This window comes from Desmodus rotundus, chromosome 3 (assembly GCF_022682495.2).
Source record: "Desmodus rotundus isolate HL8 chromosome 3, HLdesRot8A.1, whole genome shotgun sequence".
Lineage (NCBI taxonomy): Eukaryota > Metazoa > Chordata > Mammalia > Chiroptera > Phyllostomidae > Desmodus > Desmodus rotundus.
In genome coordinates, this window is record NC_071389.1 from 88,601,917 (window position 1) to 88,627,223 (window position 25,307).

The 25,307-nt window shown below is 39.9% G+C and overlaps 1 pseudogene; it reads left to right on the forward strand.

Annotated features, from left to right (window-relative positions):
* Window positions 1-8,100: 8,100 nt before the first annotated feature.
* LOC112297600 (eukaryotic translation initiation factor 1 pseudogene) lies at window positions 8,101-11,741 on the forward strand (annotated as a pseudogene).
* Window positions 11,742-25,307: the final 13,566 nt, after the last annotated feature.

The window sequence follows — 25,307 nt, forward strand, 5'->3', positions numbered from 1 at the left end:
TCTGAGGGGGGGGTGAAGTATTCTGTTGCTGGATGTGGGTTCTTTCTATAGTAGGGGATGTTAACACCCCACTGTCAACAACGGATAGATTTTCCAAACAAAATATCAACAAAGATATTGCAGCATTGAACACTGCCCTAGATGAAATGGACTCAACTGATATATATAGAGCCTTTCATCCCAAACAAGCAAAATACACATTCTTTTCAAATGCACATGGAACATTTTCAAAGATAGACCACATGATAGGACACAAAACAAGCCTCAACAAATTCAAGAAAATTGAAATCATATCCAACATTTTCTCTGACCACAAGGGACTGAAACTAGAAACCAACCTCAAGGAAAAAAACCCAAAACACTCAAACTCATGGAGATTGAATAGCATGCTATTAAACAATGAATCAGCCAAGAATGAGATTAAAGAAGAAATCAAAGAGTTTCTGGAAACAAATGAAAATGAACTCGCAGAAACCAAAAACTTATGGAACACAGCTAAGGCAGTCCTGAGAGGGAAGTTCATAGTGATACAGGCCTACCTAAAAAAGATAGAAACATTTCAAATAAACAACCTAACCCTACACCTATAAGAACTCGAGGAACAACAACAAAGACAGCCCAGAGCAAGCAGAAGGAAGGAAATAACCAAGATCAGAGCAGAATTAAATGACATAGAGACTAAAAGCACAATTCTAAGGATCAATGAATCCAGGAGCTGGTTCTTTGAAAAGATAAGCAAAACCAACAAGCATTTAAGCAGGCTCATCAAGAATAAAAGAGAGAAGACCCAAATAAACACAATCAGAAATGAAAGAGGAGAGATTACAACTGATACCACAGAAATACAAAGGATCGTAAGAAATTACTACAAAGAACTGTATGCCAAGAAATTTGAAAACCTAGGTGAAATGGATGAGTTTCTAGAAAAATATAATCTTCCCAAACTCAATGAAGAAGAAGCAGGAAGCCTGAATAGACCAATAACAGCTGATGAAATTGAAGCAAGAATCAAAAAACTTCCAACACACAAAAGCCCTGGACCCAATGATTTCACAGGAGAATTTTACAAAGAATTTAAGGATGAGCTAACCCCTATCCTTCACAGAGTATTCAAAAAAATCCAAGATGGAAGACTCCCAAACTCTTTTTATGAGCTAGCATCATCCTAATCCCAAAACCAGATAAAGATATAACCAAAAAGAAGACTACAGGCCAATATCACTGATGAACATAGATGCTAAAATTCTTGATAAAATATTTGCAAACCACATCCAGCAATACATTAAAAAGATCATACACCATAATGAAGTGGGATTCATCCCAGAGATGCAAGGATGGCACAATATTTGCAAATCAATAAGTGTAATACATCACATAAACAAAAGGAAAGACAACAATCACATGATCATATCAATAGATTTGGAAAAAGAATTTGATAAAGTACAGCACCCATTTATGATAAAAAACACTTAGTAAAGTGGGAATAAGGGGAGCATTCTTCAAAATAATAAAGGCCATACATGATAGACCAACAGCTAACATCATGCTCAATGGACAAAAACTTAAAGCTTTCCCACTAAGATCAGGAGCAAGACAAGGATGCCCACTTTCACCACTCCTATTCAACATAGTATTGGAAGTCCTAGCCACAGCAATCAGACAAGAAAAGAAATAAAAAACATCCAAATTGGAAAGGAGGAGGCAAAACTGTCATTGTTTGCAGATAACATGATAGTCTGTATAGAAAATCCTATAGACTCCAGTAAACAACTACTTGACCTAATAAATGAATTTGGTAAAATAGCAGGATACAGTCACTATTCAGAAATTGATGGCATTTTTGTACACCAACAATAAAAGGTCAGAAAGAGAAACTAAGGGAAAAAATCCCATTTACTACAGCAACAAGAAAAATAAAGTATCTAGAAATAAATCTAACCAAGGAGGTAAAAGACCTGTACTCAGAAAACTACACAACACTGAAGAAAGAAGTTAAGGAAGACACAAACAAATGGAAGCACGTACCATGCTCATGGATTGGAAGAATTAACATTATCAAACTGGCCATACTACCCAAAGCCATTTATAGATTCAATGCAATCCCTATTAATGTACCAATGACATATTTCACAGATATAGAACAAACGTTTCAGAAATTTATATGGAACCACAAATGACCCCGAAAAGCTGCAGCAATTTTGAGAAAGAAGAACAAAGCAGGAGGGATCACAATACCTGATATCAAACTGTATTACAAAGCCACTGCCTGGTACTGGCATAAGAACAGACACATAGACCAATGAAACAGAACAGAGAGCCCAGAAACAAACCCAAGTCTCTATGGTTAATTAATATTTGACAAAGGGGCAGCAGCATAAATGGAGTAAAAATAGCCTCTTCAACAAAAGGTGTTGGGAGATCTGGACAGCTATGTGCAAAAAAATGAAACTCAATCACCAACTTACACCATACACAAAAATAAATTTGAGGTGGGTAAAAGACTTAAATATAAGTCGTGACACCGTAAAAGCACTAGAGGAAAACACTGGCAGGAAGATCTCAGACATTCCATGCAGCAATATCTTCACTGATATGTCCCCTAAAGAAAGGATCATAAAGGAAAGAGTAAACAAATGGGACCTCGTCAAATTAAAAAGCTTCTGCATGGCTAAAGAAAACGGCATTAAAATGAAAAGAGAACCAACTATATGGGAAAACATATTTGCCAATGATACCTCAGACAAGGGCCTTATCTCTAAAATACATAAAGAACTCAAACAACTCCACTCCAGGAAGACAGACAACCCAATTTAAAAATGGGCAAAAGACTTGAACACACACTTCTCCAAGGAAGACATACAGAGGTCCCAGAGACATATGAAAAGATGCTCAGCATCACTAGCCATCAGAGAGATGCAAATTAAAACCACAATGAAATACCACTTCACACCAGTCATAAGGCCATCATAAAAAATTAAACAAGTGTTGGAGAGGATGTGGAGAAAAGGGAACCCTAGTGCACTGTTGATTGGATTGTAGACTGTTGCAGCCAGTGTGGAAAACAATATGGAATTTCCTCAGAAAACTAAAAATGGAACTGCCTTTTGACCCAGCAGTTCCACTGCTGGTATCATATCCTAAGAACCCTGAAACACCAATCCAAAAGAACCTATGCACCCCAATCTTCATAGCAGCACAATTTACAATAGCCAGGTACTGGAAGCAACCTAAGTGCCCATCAGTAAATGAGTGGGTCCAAAAACTGGTACATTTACACAATGGAATACTACACAGCAGAGAGAAAGAAGGAACTCCTACACTTTGTGATGGGTGGATGGAACTGGAGAGCATTATGCTAAGTGAAATAAGCCAGGCGGTGAGTGACAAATACCATATGATCTCACCTTTAACAGGAACCTAATCAAAAAAGGAAAAAGCAAGCAAAATATAACCAGAGACATTGAAATTAAGAACAATCTGACATTGAGTAAACTTAAGTGAAGGGCACCGGGGTGTTAATTGTACTATTTTCCAACATGTCTGTAGGGTTTGAAGTTTCTTCCCAATTGAAATGAAAAAAAAAAAAAAAACCTGAGAAAACAAAACTATTTTATGATTACCTTGTGACTTGGTGTTGCTTATCACCAATGGTATGAGTGAGGAGAGTACTTCACAGATTTGCACAGAAGGTGAAACGAACCTCTTGTTGCCCTCTATCTTTGGACTGTATTTTCAGTAACAGTCAGGAAAGAAGCAGCATAGGAGACTCACTGGGGGCTCCTGTGTGCTGCCATTCTTACTATAGTGTTCTTCAAAATTGTAGCCATGATGTTGACTAATATAAATACATTGTGGTTTTCTATTATCTGTAGTTCTGTTCTCCTTTGGGATGGATAACAAAGCACTAGTTATTGGTTTAAATGTTCTTTGACCATTTGACTTTAAATATTTATGTATTTTTGGCATTTATTCATTTAACAAATTTGCAGTGAACACCTACAAATGGCCTGTTGTAAGCACAGGGGATGCAACAGATAAGACATAGTACTTGCCATCATGGAGATAACATGCTAGGTAGCAACATCACAAACGCTTGGCAATTCTAGAAAGAGTGATTCTACTTACTCCTGCTTTCACATTACTTTCACATGTCTACCAAGACACACGGAGAACTTGTTCACAGCACTGCAGAGTGAACTTTTAGTTTGCCATGTTCCTCATTGTCCCTTGCCTCATGGTATCCACACCCTCATTTAAACCCCTTTCTCTAATAGAATGCTCAATAACTGTCAGTTTATTTTTGAAACTCAAAATTTGAAACTCAAAGTCATAAGAAAGGATGACATGGCTGATGGAATAAGTATATATAGAAAAGAGAAAAACTCCAAAATCTGAGCTCTTGGGTACTCCAGTATTTAGAAGTCAGGGGTATAAGGAAGAACCAGCAAAAGAAACTAGGAAGAAGCCTCCAGAGATGTAGGAGAAAAATCAGGTAAATGTGATGTCCTGGAAACCAAATAAAGTTAAGTTTTTTAAGGAAGATAGATAGATGATAGATGATGATGGATAGGTAGATAGATAATAGATCAACATACCTTATCACAAAAGTCCTCTGTTGCTCAAGCTGGTTCATGAGGGTTTATTACTTGCAAGCAAAAATTTGTGACTATAGAATGTAGTAGTTCTGGTACATAACAGTTGATTAAGAAATAGTAGTGGCCATTTCTAGTTCTTGGAAAGGTTTTGTTTTGTTTTGTTTTTCAGTTAATTGACTGGAATTGAAAACCAGATGTGAGGTGGGTGAAGAAAATTGTCCGAAGTAGTGTAATCTAAAGAGCAAACCTGTACAGAGCTTTGACTTGGGAGATCAGAGGGCTTTAGGTCCCTGTGTGCTTTGGAGATCTGTGGGGTATGGTGGAGGGAAGTGCCAGAAGACTCCATTTACCTGCCTCATGGCTCCACCTGGCAGGAATCGTTTTTGCAGGAGAAAAGATTTAGTACATACATGCTGCAGCTGATACTTATATTACTAGTATTTAAAAGGAAAATATTTTAGGACTTTTTTTTTGTAAACACTCTTTAAACCAAGAAAAGACCTGCCAACCCAAAAGCAGTTTTTAATCTAGTGTTACCCTTTTAACTATTATTTGCACTCTGAAAGTACAAATGTGATTTTTTTTTCTACTCATTCTTACAGTTTTGCTAAATAAACTTGTGTTCAGACTCTTCCTGAGCCCCTTTGTTCCAGTTACCGATGCAGAATGTTTGTGTAATCAGCATCTTGCAACCTACACAAATACGCACTTACCTTGTGCCCGTCCTTTACCAGTCAGCCCCAAGCCCAGCTTCCTATTGCTATGAGATGCTGGAAATAGGAACTTCACAAGCTACAGTTCTCCTTTGCCAGCTGGTTTTGTCTTATATTCTGCCCATAAGAGACCATGGAGGGAGATATGAAGGCAGGGGGAGGGCAGAAAAGGCCCCTTTTTTGTGTGTGTTGTGCCAGCAGTGGCACTTCTCCCACACAGCAGCTGATCCCAGCCTTTGCTTTCCTTCTACACTCCCAGAACTAGCTGGCTCTGAAACCTGCCAGCAGCCAGGCAGGGCCACACTCTCTCTGTAGGCCCTAGCAGAGAATTCTTCTTTATCTCTTCGTAGTTTCTGGTGTGGTCAGCACTTCTTGGCATTCTTTGGCTTGTAGTGGCATCACTCCTATTTCTGCCTTTGTCTTCACATGTCTTCATGTGTTTTGTGTCTTTACTTGGCCTTCTTATCTGGACACCAGCCATTGGAATTAGGGACCCACTCTAATTCACTGTGGCTTCATCTTAACTTGATTACATCTGCAAAGATCCTCCTATTTCCAAATAAGGTCACATTCAGGCACATTCACAGATTCCAGGTGGATGTGAATTTGGGGAGGGACACTGTTCTTCCACCAAGCTTCTAGTGTGGTTTGGTCTTTGGTTGGTTTTCTTCCTTTCTTTCTTTTTCTTTCTTTCCTCCTTTCTTCCTTCTTTCTTTCTTTCTTTCTTTCTTTCTTTCTTTCTTTCTTTCTTTCTTTCTTTCTTTCTTTCTTTCTTTCTTTCTCTCTCTCTTTCTTCCTTTCTTTCTTTCTTTCTTTCTTTCTTTCTTTCTTTCTTTCTTTCTTTCTTTCTTTCTTTCCTTCTTTCCTTCTTTCCTTCTTTCCTTCTTTCCTTCTTTTCTTTCAGCTCTCCAATGCTTGCTGTACCATTTCCCTTTCTTGAATTCTCTTTGTTGAAATGTGTTATGTATTATGTTGTTTCCTCTTTCCTGACTTGACCCTGATGGATAGAGTACTTGTTACCAAGAGTGGTTCCAGGAAATAGACTAGCAAAAATGAAATTCTGGGACTAGCTTGGAAATCTCGCTGGCCTTGAACATAGTGCTAAGTTCCTTGCAAATTGGGAGAGCAATATGCTAAGTGAAATAAGCCATGTGGTGAAAGACAAATACCATATGATCTCACCTTTAACAGGAACCTAATCAACAAAAGAAAAAATCAAGCAAAATATAACCAGAGACATTGAAATTAAGAACAATCTGACAGTAACCAGAGGGGAGTGGGGAGGGGACAGTGGGGAGAGGGGTTTACAGGAACTACTATAAAGGACACATGGACAAAACCAAGGTGGGGGTGGAAACAAGGGAAAGATATTGGTTTCGCTGGGGTTGGGGGGGAGTTGGGGGTAAATACAGACAACTGTAATTGAACAAGAATAAACAACTAAAAATAAAAAAATAAAGAATAAAAGTAACCCATGTCATGCTGTGGCCTCATGATGAATTACATTATCACCTCTTGTGATTGTGCTGCAATGCATAATGAAGCAAGTGATGGGAGACCACGTAGCTGCTACACTTTATTAACCATAATATGAAAGGGGTTGTAAGCTGGTATCTTAGTTTTCTTTTGCTAAATAACAAAGAACCACACACTTAGCAGCTTAAAACAAGATTCATTCATTTCCTCAGAGTTCTGTAGGTCAGCAGTGCAGACTTGGCATAGCTGGGATCTCTGTGTACATACTCACGGGGCTAAAATCGAGGTGTGGTCAAGGAGCTATCTCCAGCTCCCATGCTCCACCCATATTCCTTGCAGGTGGCCCCTTCCAGTTTCAAGCCTGCAACAGAGAATCTCCTTTACACTGAATTCCTCTCATGCTTCAAATCTCTGGCTCCCTCTTTCTCTGACTTCTGACCCAGATTTAGAAGCCTGGTAGGATTGGGTCAGGCCCACCTACATAATGTCCTTTTTGATAAGCTCAGAGCCAATTGATGAGTATCCTTAATTGCATCTGTTAAATTATTTTGGCATCATGATACTGATATCCCATCATATCCACAGGTCCCACCCACATTCAGGGGAGGAAATGACATAAGATATATACAAAAGAGTCTTGGGGGCCATCTTAGAATTCTGCCAACCATGGATAGAATGACTACTTTGGACTACCCTGCTCAGCTTCCAGGGGGTAAAAAAGACAAGCTCAGACCACTGAACACTTAGCTGAAGCTAGAATCAGAGTGAATCTATGACAACACCCTCCTAATACTCTTTTTTTTTTTAGCTGCAGGCATACCTCACTGAAAATAAAATTTTAATTGTGTGGATTGTGGAATTTACAATGTAAGTTGACTTCACAGGCTTGCCAAGCCTCTCAGATGAAAGAGCAGTGGTTGAGAAGGACCAAGGCCTCTGTGTGAGCTTAGATAAAACTGAGAACTTTGAATCCCCAAGTCTTTTTTTGCCAACAGAAGCAACACTTCCTCATATGTGTGAGGAGATAATCCTTCCCTTGCTTGTAATAACTTCACCTGAGGCAGTTACCTTGCAGGAAGATGCTTATTCTCTCCAATATCTGCTTCTTCACTCCTTTTTGCTTTTAGAGCCCTAATTAGAGTCAGAGTTCAGCATATTTTATGGAGGAAAGCCCAAAGCACATCCTAAAAAGAGAGAGCTTACACTCTCCCAAAATTGCAAGGTTTCACTAGTGGGTATTGGTAGGAAATATGTTTGGAACTGGATCCTAGGAATGTTAGAATAAGCCATGGCATGGCCTCAGGCAAACTTACGAAATGGGCACACTTACTGGGGATTCGGGATTCAGTGTGTTAGCTCGAGCATTTGGGAGTGGTTTCAACAATTTAAGTGGTTAGTTGGTTAAAATTTGGATTCATTGGTGGTCTATATTCAATAAAATTAAGATGCCAAACCCTCCTAGTGTAACACAGAGAAAGGAATTTAAATAAAGGCTAAGGGAGAAAGAAATGTTCGGATGGACGGGAAGGTTAAACATGTGCCACCATACCCCTCTCCCCAAACACACACCCTGAGAGGGCCCAGAGGACACTCCCTTCGCTGTGTGTACACACTGTGGAATGTCTCAGATGTTATTCCACTTGCAAAGTTATGTACATTATGATTGTGAATACGGCAGTAACACATGGCATTTGGGCCAGGGATAACAGCTCTTCTTCATTGATACATGCAGATCAACAGCCAGAGTAACAGTGCAGCACTAGTATTCAACACCCCATACCTTAGTCCTACGGGTGGGACAATGAGAGCTGATGGGAACTTTCTGTGTCATAACAGGTTATACCCGATAGACAAAGATTGGAGATCAATGGATTTTCTCTTTGTCAAGGGAAGGATAGTCATTCCTCTCCTCTCCCAAAAGGAGAGAGAAAAAAAATTTAACTCCTTGGAGACTGCACATAAGGGTCCTTGGTCTCACCCTAACCTTTTGGAATGTAAATATGTCTTTTCAATGACCTGGATCTATGTATCTAACATCTATCTAAAACTTGCTGTTATAACCCAGAGATGGCTCCAGATTCTAGGCTTCACCCCTTTTGACATGGAAATTCCTAAGGAGGTAGTGCTTCAGTTTTGCCATTGCCTTGGGGCTTAGCCAAAGGCAGCATTCTGGGCTGTAATCATCTGGCTCTTCTGAGGAGAGAAGAGTTTTATTACCCTTTCAGATTAGAGCTGTTAACTAGACAAATGCCTCTTGGAATAAAAGAGTAAAATATTTCTGAAGGAAGTGAAAAAACTTCATCTTTATATTGTACAGTGTGTGTGTGTATGTGTTCTAACAGCCCAGTGCTTTTTGCAGAAGCACCAAAAAATTCAAACATTTTATTTTCAACAGTATTGCACTGAGAAATGTGAGTGGGAACATCAGCATTCTTGAAAAGCTGAATGAAGAGAAAATGAATGCTCTCCATAAAGAAATAGCAGTGGAAGATGTTGCCATCAAGGTGGGCTTTCTGGTTTCAATGGAATATTGGATGAGCCAACTTTACTATCAGAGTCCAAGTGGGTACACATATCATAACAGACAACAGGGATGAAGTGCTAATCAGAATGTTTTGACCCACAGGATTTTAGGTGATGGCTAATTGTTCACATTGTCCCTAGAAATAAAAAAAGAAGATGACTTACTTAAATGTTACAAGAGGAACTCTAGGTCTGGGTCAGAGACTGGGTGGTGACACAGTCTCTCACCAAGTTTCTAGAACCATCAGTTATTAGACTGGAGCCCTTGATGAAGAATAGGCCAGGTCACCTTGAGAAAGAGCCAGAAACACTGCTATAGGTAAATGTTGTGTTTCTTCCTCCAAGCTTTCCCCAGTAATGGTCCCCTGTGGCCATTACTAGAGGTATTATGCATCTAGAAAAAGAAATATCCAGCTCCATTACTTGCATCTTTTGTAGATTAGTAGATAGATACTGCCTCTGACTTGCTGCGAATTCTGGGAGATCTAATGTACCACTATGCTGCACTTCAAAGGGCTTCTAGTGGTAGGCTGAGTTTGTAACCTGGTCCATCTCACCGTGATGACAGTGAATCTAGGGACCAACCTTGTCGTATTTACTCTAGCTCTTAAATGTATAATTGAGGGGTTGGCAAACCTTCTACAAATGCTTAGAGAGTAAATATTTTAGGCTTTGCAGGCTAGATGGTCTCTGTGGCAACTATTCAACTTTGTCATTTTATCATGAAAGCAGCCACAGACAGTATGTAAATGAATACGTATGACTGTGTTTTAATAAAACTGTATCTACAGATGTATCTAAGTGGGCCAGATTTGAATCACAACCATAGTTTTCCAACCCCCAATATAGCTGATATAGCAGTATCTGGAAGAAACCCCACTTTATCTCTGATCCATTCAATGAGAGCTGTTATGATTGGAAGAGCCAAGAGGAAGATCCCGGAATTTTTCCTTCCTGCTAACACGGTAAGTTTAAAAAATTGTAAACAATAATGCATCCCTAGGGGAATTGCAGAGGTTAATGCTAACATCAAAGATTCCAAAAATTCAAGGTTGATGATTTCTAATATATTTCTATTTAACTTATTTAGTTGGCCTGTATGGAAGGCAAATATACCTGGGAGAATGATTGTTACTCATTAGAAATGTAACTAGATGGTGACTTCTGTTGCAGCTGCTAGTCTAGATATGGCATCTCTTTTTAAAAATTATTACTATTGATGAGAGAGAGGGAGAGAGAGAGAGAAACAACTTATTGCATTCATTGGTTGTTTCTTGTAAGAGCCCTGATGGGGGATCAAACCCACACCCTTGCTGCACTGGGACAGTGCTCTAACCGAGTTACCTGGACGGGGCCTAAATATGGTATCTCTACTGGAGCAATTCAGTACATGGCCCTGAGTAAGCACCTATTGATCTAGAAAATGCGATTTTTCTAATTACCAAATTTCAAGGACCTCCATAAACAGTTTGTTTTCACCTAGTAGGCACAATAGTATACTTTCACATGGTGTCATGCCAAGGTAATGTCAGTTCTCCTACCTGCCATATCTAATTTGCAGAGATCTTGACTGTCTTGATATCTCATACACCACACTGTTCCACTACACTGATGAAACATGCCAACTGAACCTGATGAGCATCAGTGACAAGGATGCTGGATGCCTTAGAGACCTGAGTGTGGTAAGGTGGGAGGTAAGTCCTATGGAATTCAGAGCCCAACAACTTGAAGGTTCTGGAGTTCCAGTATTTTTAGTATATTAAAATATTTCCTCCAAATTGGAAGATGCCTACCACTGAAAAAGAGAGGCATCACTTGGTGGCATCACCAGTGTAAATATTATGGAAGCTGCGGGGATTTGTCCTCATGAAAAGAGATGTGTGTTTTGGGATATAATTTGCCTTTCCTACACACAATGCTTCTTATAACATTGCTATTCTTAACTTAAAGAATGAATTACTTAGGCCCCAGTCACTGAGCTGCCAAGGTCTCCAAGGACTCAGCAACCTTCCCCCTGAGACCCGCCCCCCTTGTTTCCCGACTCTCTGTCCCACCTGCCCACCTTCTCCCCCTGCAGTGGAAAAGGAATCGTATAGTGTGTCCGCTATCCAGAACCTCTGCTCTTTTGACCCCTTTGCTGATGAAGGGTGATGATCTGCTTCCTGCTGTCACAGAGGATTATATCCACATAGGAATTCAACAGAGAAACAGAAGGAGGAGCCTTACTGCTGTCCAAGGGATCGCAGATGGTTACGATAAAAAGAAACCAGTGAAGGCATTTAAGAAGAAATTAGCCTGCAATGGTACTGTAATTGTGCATCTAGAATGTGGAGAAGTAATTCAGCTACAGAGTGACCAGCGTAAGAACGTATGCCAGTTCTTCCTAGAGACTGGACTGGTTAAGGACGACCAGCTGAAGGTTCAAGGGTTTTAAGTGCTTTTGGCTCACTGAAGCTTAAGTGAGCATTTCCTTGCAGTGAGTAGAATTTCCCTTCTGTCTCTTGTCACAAGTTTAAAAACCTCACAGCTTGTATGATATAACCATTTAGGGTCTGCTTTTAACTTGGACTAGTGTAACTCCCTCATGCAATAAACTGAAAAGAGCCACACACAAAAAAATGCATTACTTGCTACCATGGTATTCTTTACAGTTTTGTAGTTTCATGCACGTGGAATTCACTGGCTTTACCCTCAGAAGACTGATAAAATGGTGAACTTACCTACTGAAGACCCAGCTGCAATGCTAATTGGGAGGCAACACACACACACAACACACAACACACATGAAAGAAACCACAATGACAAAACACAGTAATAGATTCACACATGAAACTAACTGCTGCTATCTCACTCAGAAGACAAACCTAATGAAATGGTGGAATGGCCTACTGAGTACTCAGTTATGATGCCAGTTGGGAGGTAACACACCAAAAAGATAGGGTTCTCTCTATGAGATGTAGTTTATGCTTTAAATCAACAGTCAATTTGCATACTGTTTCTTCCATAATCAGGATATACAAGTTCAGTTATCAAGAGGTGGAAGAAAGGGCTACTTTCTCTATGCTAACGAATAACCCAGTCACAGAATTTTTGCTTCCCATCCACAACTTTAGACTTTGCATATTTTTAGGCCTTTGCTTCCAGGGAGGGAATTCTCCCATCATGGGACATCCAAGGCTCCATTTAACTGGAAATTGAGACTGTCATCTGGCCATTTGGGACTCCTTATGCCACTAAACCATCAGAGAAAATAGGAAGTTATTGTACTGGCTGGGGATGTTTATCCTGACTACCAAAAAGAAATTGGGCATTCTCACATAACAGGGGCAGAGAGAAAGTTCTGGTTATCTCCAGCTGTACTCTACTCAGACTGCCCCAAATTGAGTGACATAAAACAACCATTTATTATGCTCACAGATCCTGTGGGTTAGAAATTCAGAGAGGGCAGAATAGAGATGGTTTGTCTCTGTTCCATGATGACTGGGGCCTCTGCCAAGAAGCCTTGAATGGCTAAGGATGACATGAATAACTGGTCGTGGAATCATCTGTGAGCTTCTTTTCTCAGCATCTAGTAACTGGGCTGGAATGACTCAAAGGCTGAACACAGCTGGGATGGTCAACCAGAGCACATACATGTCTTCAGTGTGGCTTGGGCTTCTCTCAGAATGGTGAAAAGTTTCAAGAGGGAGCATCCAAGAACTAAGGCAGAAGTTGTAAGACTACTTCCAGCCTCACCACAGAAGTTACTCAGTGTTACTCCTGCCTATTCTGTCAATTACAAGGGAGTTAGTAAGACCAACCCAGAATAAGGAGAGGAAATTAGACTTCCTAATGGCCACACTGAAGAAGAGCATATGAGATAGGAAAAATTGTGTAGCTGTATTTGGAAAATACAGATGACTGTGTCTGGAACCCAAGAGATTCTCCAGAATGCTTCTTAATACTTCCTTGTCCAATAGAAAAAGTTAATAAAAACTTATGGCAACCAAAAAAAGGCCAGACAATCAAAGGTTCAAGAATATGTGTTTGGGTTACCCCACTAGGTAAATAATCTCAACTAGGTGAGGTCCTGGATGAAGGCAAAGTAGCCACTGAATGTCAAAGCAAATTAAAATTATTAGCTACAGCCTCATTACCAGTTACTAAGATGGGGCAGCAACTATGTCTTTCAGAGCAGACACTGAGACAGTTTGTCAAGCAGGATATTCATTAAGATACTTATTACCCCTGGAGGAATGGGAAAGAAATAGAATTGGACAAAGGGAGAGTCAAAGTGCATTGCATTGGCCAATCCCATGGGGAAATCTGGTTCTTGTACAGCCTTTTAGTGTTGTCCAGCATTTGGCTAAAGTCATTGGGCTTTTATGCCCATGTAGCCATTAGCCATTGGAAGTGAGCTGCATCACAAAGGGTATGACTTTGGTCAAGGCAGCTTTCTGCAGGCAAACCCTGAAAGACCTGACAACTGTAGTCTGTCTTCTCACAACATTCCCAGCAGCTGGGACAAGTCTTTTCTTGAAGGGAATCTTCATGTTCATCTCCAGTTGCTCCATCACTGTGCTGCTCAAATACACTTCTTCATCTACATTTGAAGAGAAGCTCCTCCAGCATTCCAGTGGTCCTCTCTTCCTGGGAGGAAACAAATAAGAAGTTTTAGAAGCATGAATTACAATCCCTATTGCTGCAGCTGGTCTCAGGACTACAACTGATATTCATCATTCCCCTCCTCCACCGTTTGTTCATGATTCCCTCTCCTTACCTCTGCAGGTCTATGTGGATTACCCAGTAATGTAACCTTGATCTTCAGCTTTGTGGAGTCTAAACTCTGGTCACCATTCCCTTTTCAAAAAGGTTTCTGTACTTGTCCATTTATCACCACAACTGAGCACGAAAGAGCCACAAGTTGCCCAAGTGGATCACAGGTGCCACACATCTTTTTTCCTGTCCTCACAGTGTAGCTGCAGTCTTTCTCCCTCCTGTTGATCGGGGTCAATTACCCCTGTGAGACAATAACTCCTCTTCTATTGCTGGTCCCTGGTTACAAGAAACCCAAAGCACCCAGGCAGCTGGCGTAGCTTGTAATTCAGTGGAAATCTTGCTGTGACGCCTGACAAAAATGCGTCCCTTTTCAGTTCCAGGATCTCTAGCACTTCAGAAACTAGAGTTTTAGAGACAGGAGCACAGAGTCTTCCAGTGGGTCATTTGGAATGATGGTAAGTGAATCACACCTGCTTCATTCCTTGATTCACAGAACAATATATACTTCTTACTGGAGAGACAGCTCCATATAAAAAGGTCTTTGATTCAATGTAAATAATGCATCATGGCATATGATGACCCATTCTCATAGAGTATTGACTCTAAGTTGGTGCTTTAAATGTGCCTTCTGCAAGCTATTCCATTGCCCTGCAAGGCGCAGTTTCTGAGTTGTGCAACCCATAATATAATTGATATCATTGTCATGGTGACCACTGTTATGACACAATACTTAATGTAGGCAAGAGTTCCCAAATTTTTGGCATCTCCGGACCACACTGAAAGAATAAGAGTTGTCTTGGGCCACACATTAAATACATTGTAACACATAATCACAAAAAATCTCACAAAGTTTTAAGTAAATTTAAGTTTTAAGTACAATTTTGTGTTGGGCTGTATTCATAGCCATCCTGGGCTGCATACGGTACGTGGGCCGCAAGTTGGACACCCCTGATTATGGAATCCCATGCCAGTGAATCAAACATTCCTTTAGCTTCAAATTCCTTTAGCTTCAAATAGTGATTCTGGGGGAGGCTTTGTTGGCAAGAGAGGCAAATTCATACCTGGAACATGTATCTATTTTTGTTAGAACAAATCTCTGCCCTTCCAGCATGGAAGCTGATGTAGTTAACTTTCCACCAGGTCACCAATTAGTCTCCCTGAGGAGTGATGGCGTATCAACAGATCTACACTGATCTTCATTGCTGGAAGTTCTCATATTCCACAGGAGTAGTAGCTAAGCCAGCCTGGGAAGTGGTTTTTCTGCTCACTCATGCAACTGCTCTCAGTTGGGAGCTCAGCTGGAGTACCTTAGTGGTCCACATGGATTCTCTCCTCACAGGGTGCCTCATTCTCCAGGGCCTCTTTGCACAGTCTTCCTTGAGGAGGATAGCTTTATAGCATGGCAAGTGGATTTGAAAAGCACAAGTGCAATGTGCAGGCACTAATGAAGCCACTGCTTGCTTAATGCTTCTAGTGATCTGATAGCCAAAGTAAGTCAAGTGGATAAGAATGAACTTTTCCTCCAAGTACGAGATACTGAGCTAGCAAACAAATGAAGTATATAGACAAATACTCATACTCAGACATCATCTTTCTTTTTATTTGTTCATTTGACTGCATTACTTGTCAAAACATGAAAACAAACAACACATTTTTTCATGTTGTGAATTTAGTTATTTTACTTTATTTCAAAAGCATGGGTAATTCATTGTGTGTCATGCAGGGCTGCTTGGAGCATGGAAGGTGGGTGTTTCTGGAAATTAAGAAAAAATTCCACTTACAATCTCATCAGAAAAAATACAATACTCAGGAATAAACTTAACTAAGGAGGCAAAAGACTCATACACAGAAAACTATAAAATGCTGCTGAGAGGAATTAAAGAAGACACAAGTAATTGGGAAAACATCTCATGGTCATGGATTGGAAAACAATATAGTTAAAATGTTAATACTACCCAAAGCAATCTACAGATTTAGTGCAATCTTTATTAAACTCCCAAAAGCATTATTTTGCAGAAATAGAAAAATTTATCCTAAAATTTATATAGACTGTAAAGGAATCCACAAATAACTAAAACGAACTTGAAAAAGAACAAAGTTGGAAGTCTTACACTTCCTGATTTTGAAACTTCTTACAAAGCTACTGTAGTCAAAAAAGTATAGTGCTGACATAAAAATAGATATATCAACCAATAGAATATACTAGAGAAACCAGAAATAAATCCTTGTGTATATAGTCAAATGATTTCTGACCAGGGTGCCAAGTCCATTTAGTGGGGAAAGGACTGTCCTTTCAACAAATGGTGTTGGGAAAACTTGGGTATCTTTATCTTATAGCACGTACAAAAATTAACATAAACGGATCAATAACTCAAAAGTATGAGCTGAACTGTAAAACACCTAGAAGTAAATATAGTGGGAAAGCTTCATGACTTTGGATTTGCCAATAATTTCTTGGATGAAACACTAAAAGCACAGGCAACAAAATAAAAATAGATAGATTGGACTACATCAAAACTGAAACTTCTGGAGATTCCTCAAAAAATTAAAAATAGACTTACCATATGACCCAGCAACCCCTCTTATGGGTATCTACCCCCAGAATTTGAAAACTTTTATTCACAAAGATATATGTAAGACCGTGTTCACTGCAGCGTCATTTCCAGTGGCCAAGCCGTGGAAACAACCAAAGTGTCCTTTCTTAGATGATTGGATAAAAAAGACATGGTACATATATACGGTGGAATACTACTCAACCATGAGAAGAGATGAAATACTGCTATTTGCAACAACATGGATGAAGCATGAGAATATCGTGCTAAGCAAAATATCAGAGAGAAAAAGTCTAGAACCACATAATTTCATTCATGTGGGATAAAAAACTGAAAGCAACAAATGAACGAACAAGAAAAACAAACAAACAAAAAAACTCATAAACACACACTATGGTGGTTACCAGATGGAAAAGGGCTGGGGGTAAAAAAGGGTAAAGGAGGATCAACTATATCATAATGGAAGAAGATTTGGCTTTGGGTGGTGGGCACACAATGCAATGATGTATCATAGAATAGTACACTTGGAGCTTATATAATTTTATTAACCAATGTCATCCAATAAATTTAATGAAAAAAAAAGACCCTGAAAATTTCTGTACATTGAACACACAATCAATATAGTGATAAGGTAATCCATGGAATGAAAGAAAATATTTGCAAATCATATATCTGATAAGGGGTTTATATCTAGAAAATACAAAAATCTCCTCTAACTCAACAACAATAACAAAACTCAATTTAAAACAGTGTAAAAGACCTGATTAGACATTTTTCCAAAGATGGTATACAAATGGCCAAAGAGCACATGAAAAAAATGTTCAACATCACTATTCATAAGGAAATGCCAGTTAAAACCATGAGATGCACCTCACACCATTAAAATGGCTAGTACACAAAGAACTGAAAACAGGTGTAATGTACAGCATGGTGGCTATAGTTACTACTATATGACATAGCTGAGAGTTGCTTAGACAGTAGATCTTAAAATCCCCATCACAAGAAGAAAATATTTTTGTCATTATGTATGGTGATAGATGTCAACTGGAATTTTTAGAGTGATCATTTTTCAATATATACAAATATTGAACAATTATGTTGTACACTTGAAACTAATATAATTTTATGTGCCAATGTACCTCAAAAAATCCCATAATATAACAAATGTTGGTGAGGATGTACAGAGTTGGAACCCCTGTGAACTGCTGTGGGAATATAAAATGGTAATGCCACTATGGATAACAGTGTGGTGTCTCCTTTAAAAATTAAAAACTGAATTGCTATATGATCCAGTAATTCCACTTCTGGGTAGATGCCCAAACAAATTGAAAGCAAGGTCTGAAGAGATATTTGCATCCCTATGTTCATTGCAGCATTATTCACAGTAGCCAAAAGGTGGAAACAACCCAGGTATCTACCAATGGAGGAATGAATGAATAAAATGTGGTGTATACATACAATAGAACATCATTTGGCCTTAAAAAGGACAAAAAAGATTAAAATATTAATAATAAAATGACAATAAATACATATCTATTAACAACTAATTTAAATGCAACTGGATTAAATGTTCCAATCAAAAGACTATAGGATTGGAATGGTTGGTGTTTAATGGATATAAAGTTTCTGCTTTGCAAGATGAAAAAACTTCTGGAGATTGGTCACACAACAATGCAAATGTACTTAACACTACTGAACTGCACACTTAAAAATGGTTTATGGTTTAGATGATGCCCTGGTGGGTGTGCCTCAGTTGTTTGGAGCATCCATCATCCCCTGGGTTCAATTCCCAGTCAGGGCACATGCCTGGGTTGCTCGGGGCATGTACAAGAGAGACAATTGATAGATGTTTCTCTCTCACATCGATGTTTCTCTCCCTCTCTCTCTCCTTCCCTTCCCCTCTTTCTAAAATCAATAAGCATTTCCTCAGGTGAGGGTAAAAAAATGGTTGAGATGTTAAGTTTTATGTTATATGTATTTTACCACAATTTTTAAAAAGACAAAAAACTTATTTTAACTCTATATACCAGCATACTTAGAGCTTACCTTTCTAAATTTGTTATTTTATAAGGGTTATTAGTTATTTTCACCCTAGTCCTTCTCTTCTAATAGAACACAAAAAATTTAAAACCTAATTCCAGCTCTACATCACATTAAACAAATCTAATTTTAATAAAGAGTGGAAGGTCTGGGTTTGGCCATTAGAGCCCAGAAGACACAATTACCCAAAGTAAGAGTCTGATGAGAAAGTTTGTGGAAGCTCAGATTCCTGTTCATGACTGGGAAACACACCTTCCCCAATTGCACTAAAGTTGTTCTAAACTTTAAAGATTCCTTCTTTTTCTCATTTTCTTTCAATTATTCTTTTCTCTCTTTGCTTTTACTTTCTCCTTAAACTGCATCCTAAAAGGGTCCTGATAATTCTCCTTTCCAATGCACATCTGATTTAATGTTTAAAGTCTAGAAAGGAACATAAGTAGATGGAGAAATTTTAAGATTTTGACATTTATGACATAACCAGAAGTGTGAACAGAGTTGAGAAGATTTGGGTAAGCCGCATCATGTCCCTGAGCCTGTCTCTAATTTCAGCTGCAGTTGTGGTGGGTGGTTCCTCAACAGCTCAGATTCCTCTGACAGCAGCCCACCTCAAAAGTGTGCCCTGGTAGGAAGGAATTCACCAGCAGGTGCCATTTATCAGCCATTAAAAGAAAAATGGGTGAGACCTCACACCACTGGGGTGGCTAGTATAATAAAAAATAACAAGTATGAGCAAGGACCAGGAAACATTGGAACCCTTGTGCACTGCTGGTGGGAATGCAAAGTCATACAACTGCTGTGGAAAACACTGTGGTGGTTCCTCAAAAACCTAAAAATAGAAAGAAGTAAAATACAGTCCAGCAATTCTGTTTTGGGGTATGTCTTCAGATGAGATTGGCCGCGTTCAGGGTGGTATGGCCATAGACATTCTGGGTATATATTCAAAACAATTGAAGACGGGGTTTTATAAAGATATTTGCACACTTACATATCCAACAGCATTATTGATAGTAGCCAAAAGGTGGAAGTAACCCTTTAAGTATCTATCAACAGATGAATAAATAAAATGTGGTATATACATACAATAGAATATTATTCACCCTCAAAAAGGATGGAGGTTCTGTCCTGGCTGGTGTGGCTCAGTGGGTTGAGTGCCAGCCTGTGAACTGAAAGGCTGCCAGTTTGACACCCAGTCAGGGTACATGCCTGGGTTGATGTTTCTCTTTCTCTTTTTCTCTCCCTTTCTCTCTCTCTCAAAATAAATTTTAAAAATTTCTTCTTCTTTTTTTTTAAATATATTTTATTGATTATGCTATTACAGTTGTCCCATTTTCCCCTCTTCACTCCCCTCCATCCTGCACACCCCCTCCCACCTACACTCCCGCTCCTTTAGTTCATGTCCATGGGTCATACATATAAGTTCTTTGGCTTCTACATTTCCTATACTATTCTTACCCTCCCCCTGTCTATTTTCTACCTACCATTTATGCTACTTATTCTCTGTACCTTTCTCCCCTCTCGATGGAAATTCTGACATATGCTACAAAATGGGTTAACCTTGAGGACATTACACTAAGTGAAATGAGCCAATCAAACACTGTATGATTCCCTTACATGAGGTACCTGGAGTATCAGGTTCACAGAGACAAAAGTGGAAGGATGGTTGCTCGAGGAAGGCAGGAATAGGGATTATTTAATGGGTGTAGAGTTCCTATTTTATAAGATGGAAAATTCTAGAGATCTGTTGTACAACATAATGAATGTATTAATACCCCTGAACAGTACACTTAAAAGTGATTAAGATAATAAATTTTATGTAATGTATACTTTACTACAATTTTTTTTAAAGTCTGGGGAAAAATGATAAAATGACAACAAAAAACAGAAAGCAATTGCCAGGCAATTGAAATTTAGGATTGAAAGTCAGAAAACCTTACAGAGAAACTGCATTGGAGACCAGAGAAAGCTGAGGACCAGGCCCAGGAAAGAGTCATCTGAGCCCAAAGAAGACTAAACTCCCAACCAAGGCAGGACGTCTGTGTCAAGGTGACAGCCTTGGCTGGGAAAGCATGGGACTTCGATATAGGATGGGGTACCTGTGTTGATATCCCCCTTCCCCATCTTGAACTTCTAGTTTTCTCTGAATTACCCAAGCCCACAAAAGTGGGCTATTCTTTCTTGAACAACAATAAAACAATTTTTTTTAAAAGTGGGCTATTCTTCCTTCTAAGAGCTAACACTCCCCTTCCTTGCTTGAAGATAATGCAGATGCACCTTGCCTCTGAGATAGCTTGTGTTCCCCACCCCCAGGATATGCCCCAACTCCCCTCCTGGTCCCCAGGTATGTGACTAAATGTAGGCTGCAGCATAACCTAGCCAACCTTGTGCTGGGCCTTCAAAGAAAAGAAAGTGCTAAACTCCCTAAAAGCTCTACACCCCAGCCAGCATGTGTCGGCAGTGCAGGGGGAGTAGGTGCAGGGCTGGATCTGGAGGGTGTTTGATCAAGGGGCCAGAACAAAAATGTGGAAAGGGGAGAATTTATTGACTTTAGAACCCTGCTCAGAGATTCAGGGTTTAACCACTTGGTAAATCCCCCAGAAGATGGTATCAACTCATGACTAGAACGGTGTAGTGAGTTAAATGGTACTCCCCTCCCCAAACACACATCTACATCCTAAACCCCAGGACCTGTGAATATGACCTTATTTGAGCAAAAAGGTAGGGGGGTGGTCTTCGCAGAAGTAATTTACCATATTTTGCCATGTATAATGTGCACTTTTTTGCCCAAATATTTGAAGGAAAAATAAGGATGTTCATTATACATGGGTAGTACTAATTCTGGATCTATATAAATGTTTTTAATACTTTTAAAAATATATAAATCTTTATTATATTTTTTCCCATTACTGTTTAGTGCCCTCATACTCCTCTCCTTCCAGCCATCCATACCCTGTTTCCATGTCCAGGAACTCTTTTTCTTTTTTACTCAATCCATCTACCCCCTAGCCTGTCCCCCTGCTCCCTACTAGCTGTCATCTTCTCCATCTATGAGTCTGTCTCTGTTTTGCTTGTTAGTTCAGTTTGTTCATTTGATTCCACATATGAGTGAAATCATATGGTATTTGTCTTTCTCTGACTGGCTTATTTCACTTAGCATAATGTTCTCTAGGTCCATCCATGCTGTCACAAAGAGTGAAATTTTCTTCTTTTTTTGTAGCAGAGTAGAATTCCATTGTGTAAATGTCCCATAGTTGTTTAATCCACTCATCTACTGATGGACACTTGGGTTGCTCCCATATCTTGGCAATTGTAAATAATGCTGCAATGAACATAGGGGTGCTTATGTTCTTTCAAATTAGTGTTTCGGGTTCCTTTGGATATATTCCCAGCAGTGGGGACTGCTGGGTCAAAAGGCGGGTCCACCTTTAGCTTTTTATTTATACTTATGACTTAAAAGTATAAGTCTCGAAGGCAATAACAATATCCATATGTAAAATAATACCCTGAAATACTATAATCAGTTTGTTTTTAAATGTAAATAAAAATTGAATTAAAAAATTAAAATGAAATTTTTTTTCCTGAAAATTTAGGCCCACAATGTGGATGCGCATTATATATGGGAGCACATTATACATGGCAACATATGGTGGTTAAAGACCTCAAGTTGAGATCGTCCTGGATTATCCGGGTGGGCCATACACTTAATGACGGATGTCTTTATAAGAGACACGTAGAGAAGAGGGGAAGATCGTGTGAAGACCGAGGCAGATTTAGAACGATGCAACCGCAAGCCCGAGGAATGCCTGGAGCCACCAGCAGCTGGGAGAGGTAAGGATTCTCCCCTTAGGCTCCTGGAGAGAGTGTGACCCTGCGGACTCCTTGATTTCAGAATTCTTGCCTGCAGAATGTGAGAACAATTCCTGCTGTTTTTAAGCTACCTGGTTTGTGGCAATTGGTTACGGCAGCCACAGAAAACAAATGCCGATGGCTTCCACACCATGGAGAAAGGGTGCTCGTGCCAACTAATGTCAAAATGCCATCAGTGCCATGGCAGACAGAGAGGTGTGCATCCTGGAGAGACTGTATGTACTGTGTGAGGCCAGAAAACTGACCAGATCTTTGTGTTCCACAGGAGCACTCAGAAAACCCCATTCTCCGAGCCATGAGCACCATATCACCAGGAAGCCCCATAGGGGCTCTCCTCTGTAGATGGTAGAAGAGGTTTTTACAGAGCTGGGCTCACTGATAGAAATAGACATAATGGGACCCTGGAACAGGAGTGGCTAGGTAGTGACACTTAGAACTCAGAAGTCAGGAAATGCGATTATTACAATCAGCGAAAAACTCAGAGTAACAGCTGAGGAAGGCTGGACCACAGAAAGCTACAGAGATGGTTGATAGAACATCACATGCGTAGGGGCAAAATACATGTCAACAAGGCCACCATGCAACTTATACCATCAGAAGAAATCAAGGATGGATAATAATCAGGAGGCTGATAGTGGGCACCCCAATAAAAGGCAAGATCACTTGCCCAGTTTCCAAATACGAGCCAGGGTTTGAAAACCCTGAACCCCTGACTGAGAGGAGAGCTGGGTCTTCAAGAGGGAGGACCTTGCAAAACCTGGAAAAATAGGCACAGCCGTGATGCCCTGAGTCCTTTCACAAACAGACCCAAGAATTCAGGGAACTGGAGAGCTGCCGGAAGTGGCATTGATACATGGAGACCTGGAGCACAGTCACTGCCCTCTCACACTTTTGATGTGGGCAGATGGCAGCCAAGGAGTAAATGGAGTCCTACCCATGGTCTTGCAGCTCACTGCAGGTCATTTCCCCAGTCTCCAAATGTATAATTGGGATACGTAATCTCAGAACTTGACACCACCCTCACTTTTGGTTTTGGCCTGTGGGATGAGAGATCAATGGAAGAAAGCCAAGTGGAATTTCCTGAAACTGCCCCCATTCACATAGTCAAGATAGCAAATGAAGAATATAAACTGTATATATTTTTTCCTGGGGAGGAGGAAAATATGGGGACGGTGAGGAGAGAGGATTATGTGGTGCATAAGAGGAGATAGAAGAAGATGGTTGAAGTTAGTGCTACCCTTAAGGAACTAAAAAATGGCAAGTGGGTGTTTCCCATTCTATCTTTATTAAATTAACCTGTCTGGCTCCTGCAGAATCCAGGTGGGTCCTAGAGGAGAAGAGTAGACTATTGCAATTCAAGCAAGTAGAAGGCCTAAACTGGGCCGGATGTGGTGTATTTCTTAGAGCATAATCACATAGCCTCAGGTACTTGGGATGTAGCCACTGGTCTGGCAAATGTGGCCTCTTCTATCTCTGTCAGAAAAGATTAGAAACAGTTCACATTTGCATTATACATTCCTTTGCAGTTCACAATACACATTCGCATCTTGCCCAAGGCTGTGTTACCTACATGTGAGGACATTTAAACACTGAAGGACATTATGCAGAATACCCCATTGATCCACTACATCAATAACCTTCCCTAGGAATCACTGAGTGTCTGAGTTCGTCTTGGGATCCAGAGTAACAACACCCTGGACCAAGTAACCCATTCAATAACGAATGAAGTGAGCACAACCATGGGATGTGCTGGTCCACATGCCCACCCAGAATCTACTGTCCTGACCTAAGGTTGAAATGGATTCCTGAGGTACCGCTAGGACTCCAACTTAGGTTGACATCCTGCAGGGGCTATTTTGGCTTCTATTGTTGCAAAGTGTTTTAAGTATATTGAAGCAGAAACATGGGGTTAGGGTTTTCCTCTAATATTTCCAATTCGTTAGCTTTCGATGTGATCTGAAATGACTCCAACAGAAAACAAAAGTAGAGAGCAATTTCATTCAAAACAAATTGTTGTAATTCACAGATTAACCTGCAGATGGTACCATATTACTGCTTTTTCACTATTTCTCCGTGTTTTTCTCCATTTTTAAAATACTGCCCTGACTACTGTGAGTCAATATCCACCTGGCTGTCATAAACTTGATGAAGAAAGGCCACGGTCAATGATTCTCAAAACATTTGGAGTTGATTTTTACTTGATTACTTATACTGTCTGATGTGCACCTTCCTTTAAAAAAAGTAGATGCTTTTGCTGCAATCGAGAGAAAGCTCGAACTGCTCACCACATGACAGCCAGTAAGAAAAGTGACAAGGAATTTGGGGCAAAGAAAATGACTTTATTCGGAAAGCCAGCAAGCTGAGAAGTTGGCAGACTAACGTCCTAAAGAACCATCTTGAGAAAGTACGGAATTCAGGTTTGTTTTACGTCAGGGAAAGAGGCGAATGAGAGGGGTTTGAGGTCAGGAGGTGACTGATGACAGCAGACCTCTGGACGTCAGCAAAGTTCCAAGGGGGATGGTGGTGGAACTTCAAACTCTGGTTGCCAGGGTCTCAGACGCAAGGTTCTTACAAATCTTTTGACAAAAAAATTATTATTTTTATGAATGCCTTCCTTATCTCCTGGGGGAGGTAGTTTTGAGCAGGGTGGTCGTTTCAGTAGTTTTCAGGCAACAGGTTATATTCCTTTAATGATTAGCCTGTCTATGTGTGGAATTAGTCAGAAGTTGCTCAACCCCTGCCCTCTTAGTATCTTGGTGTTACAAATATTCATTTGTTTAGCTTTA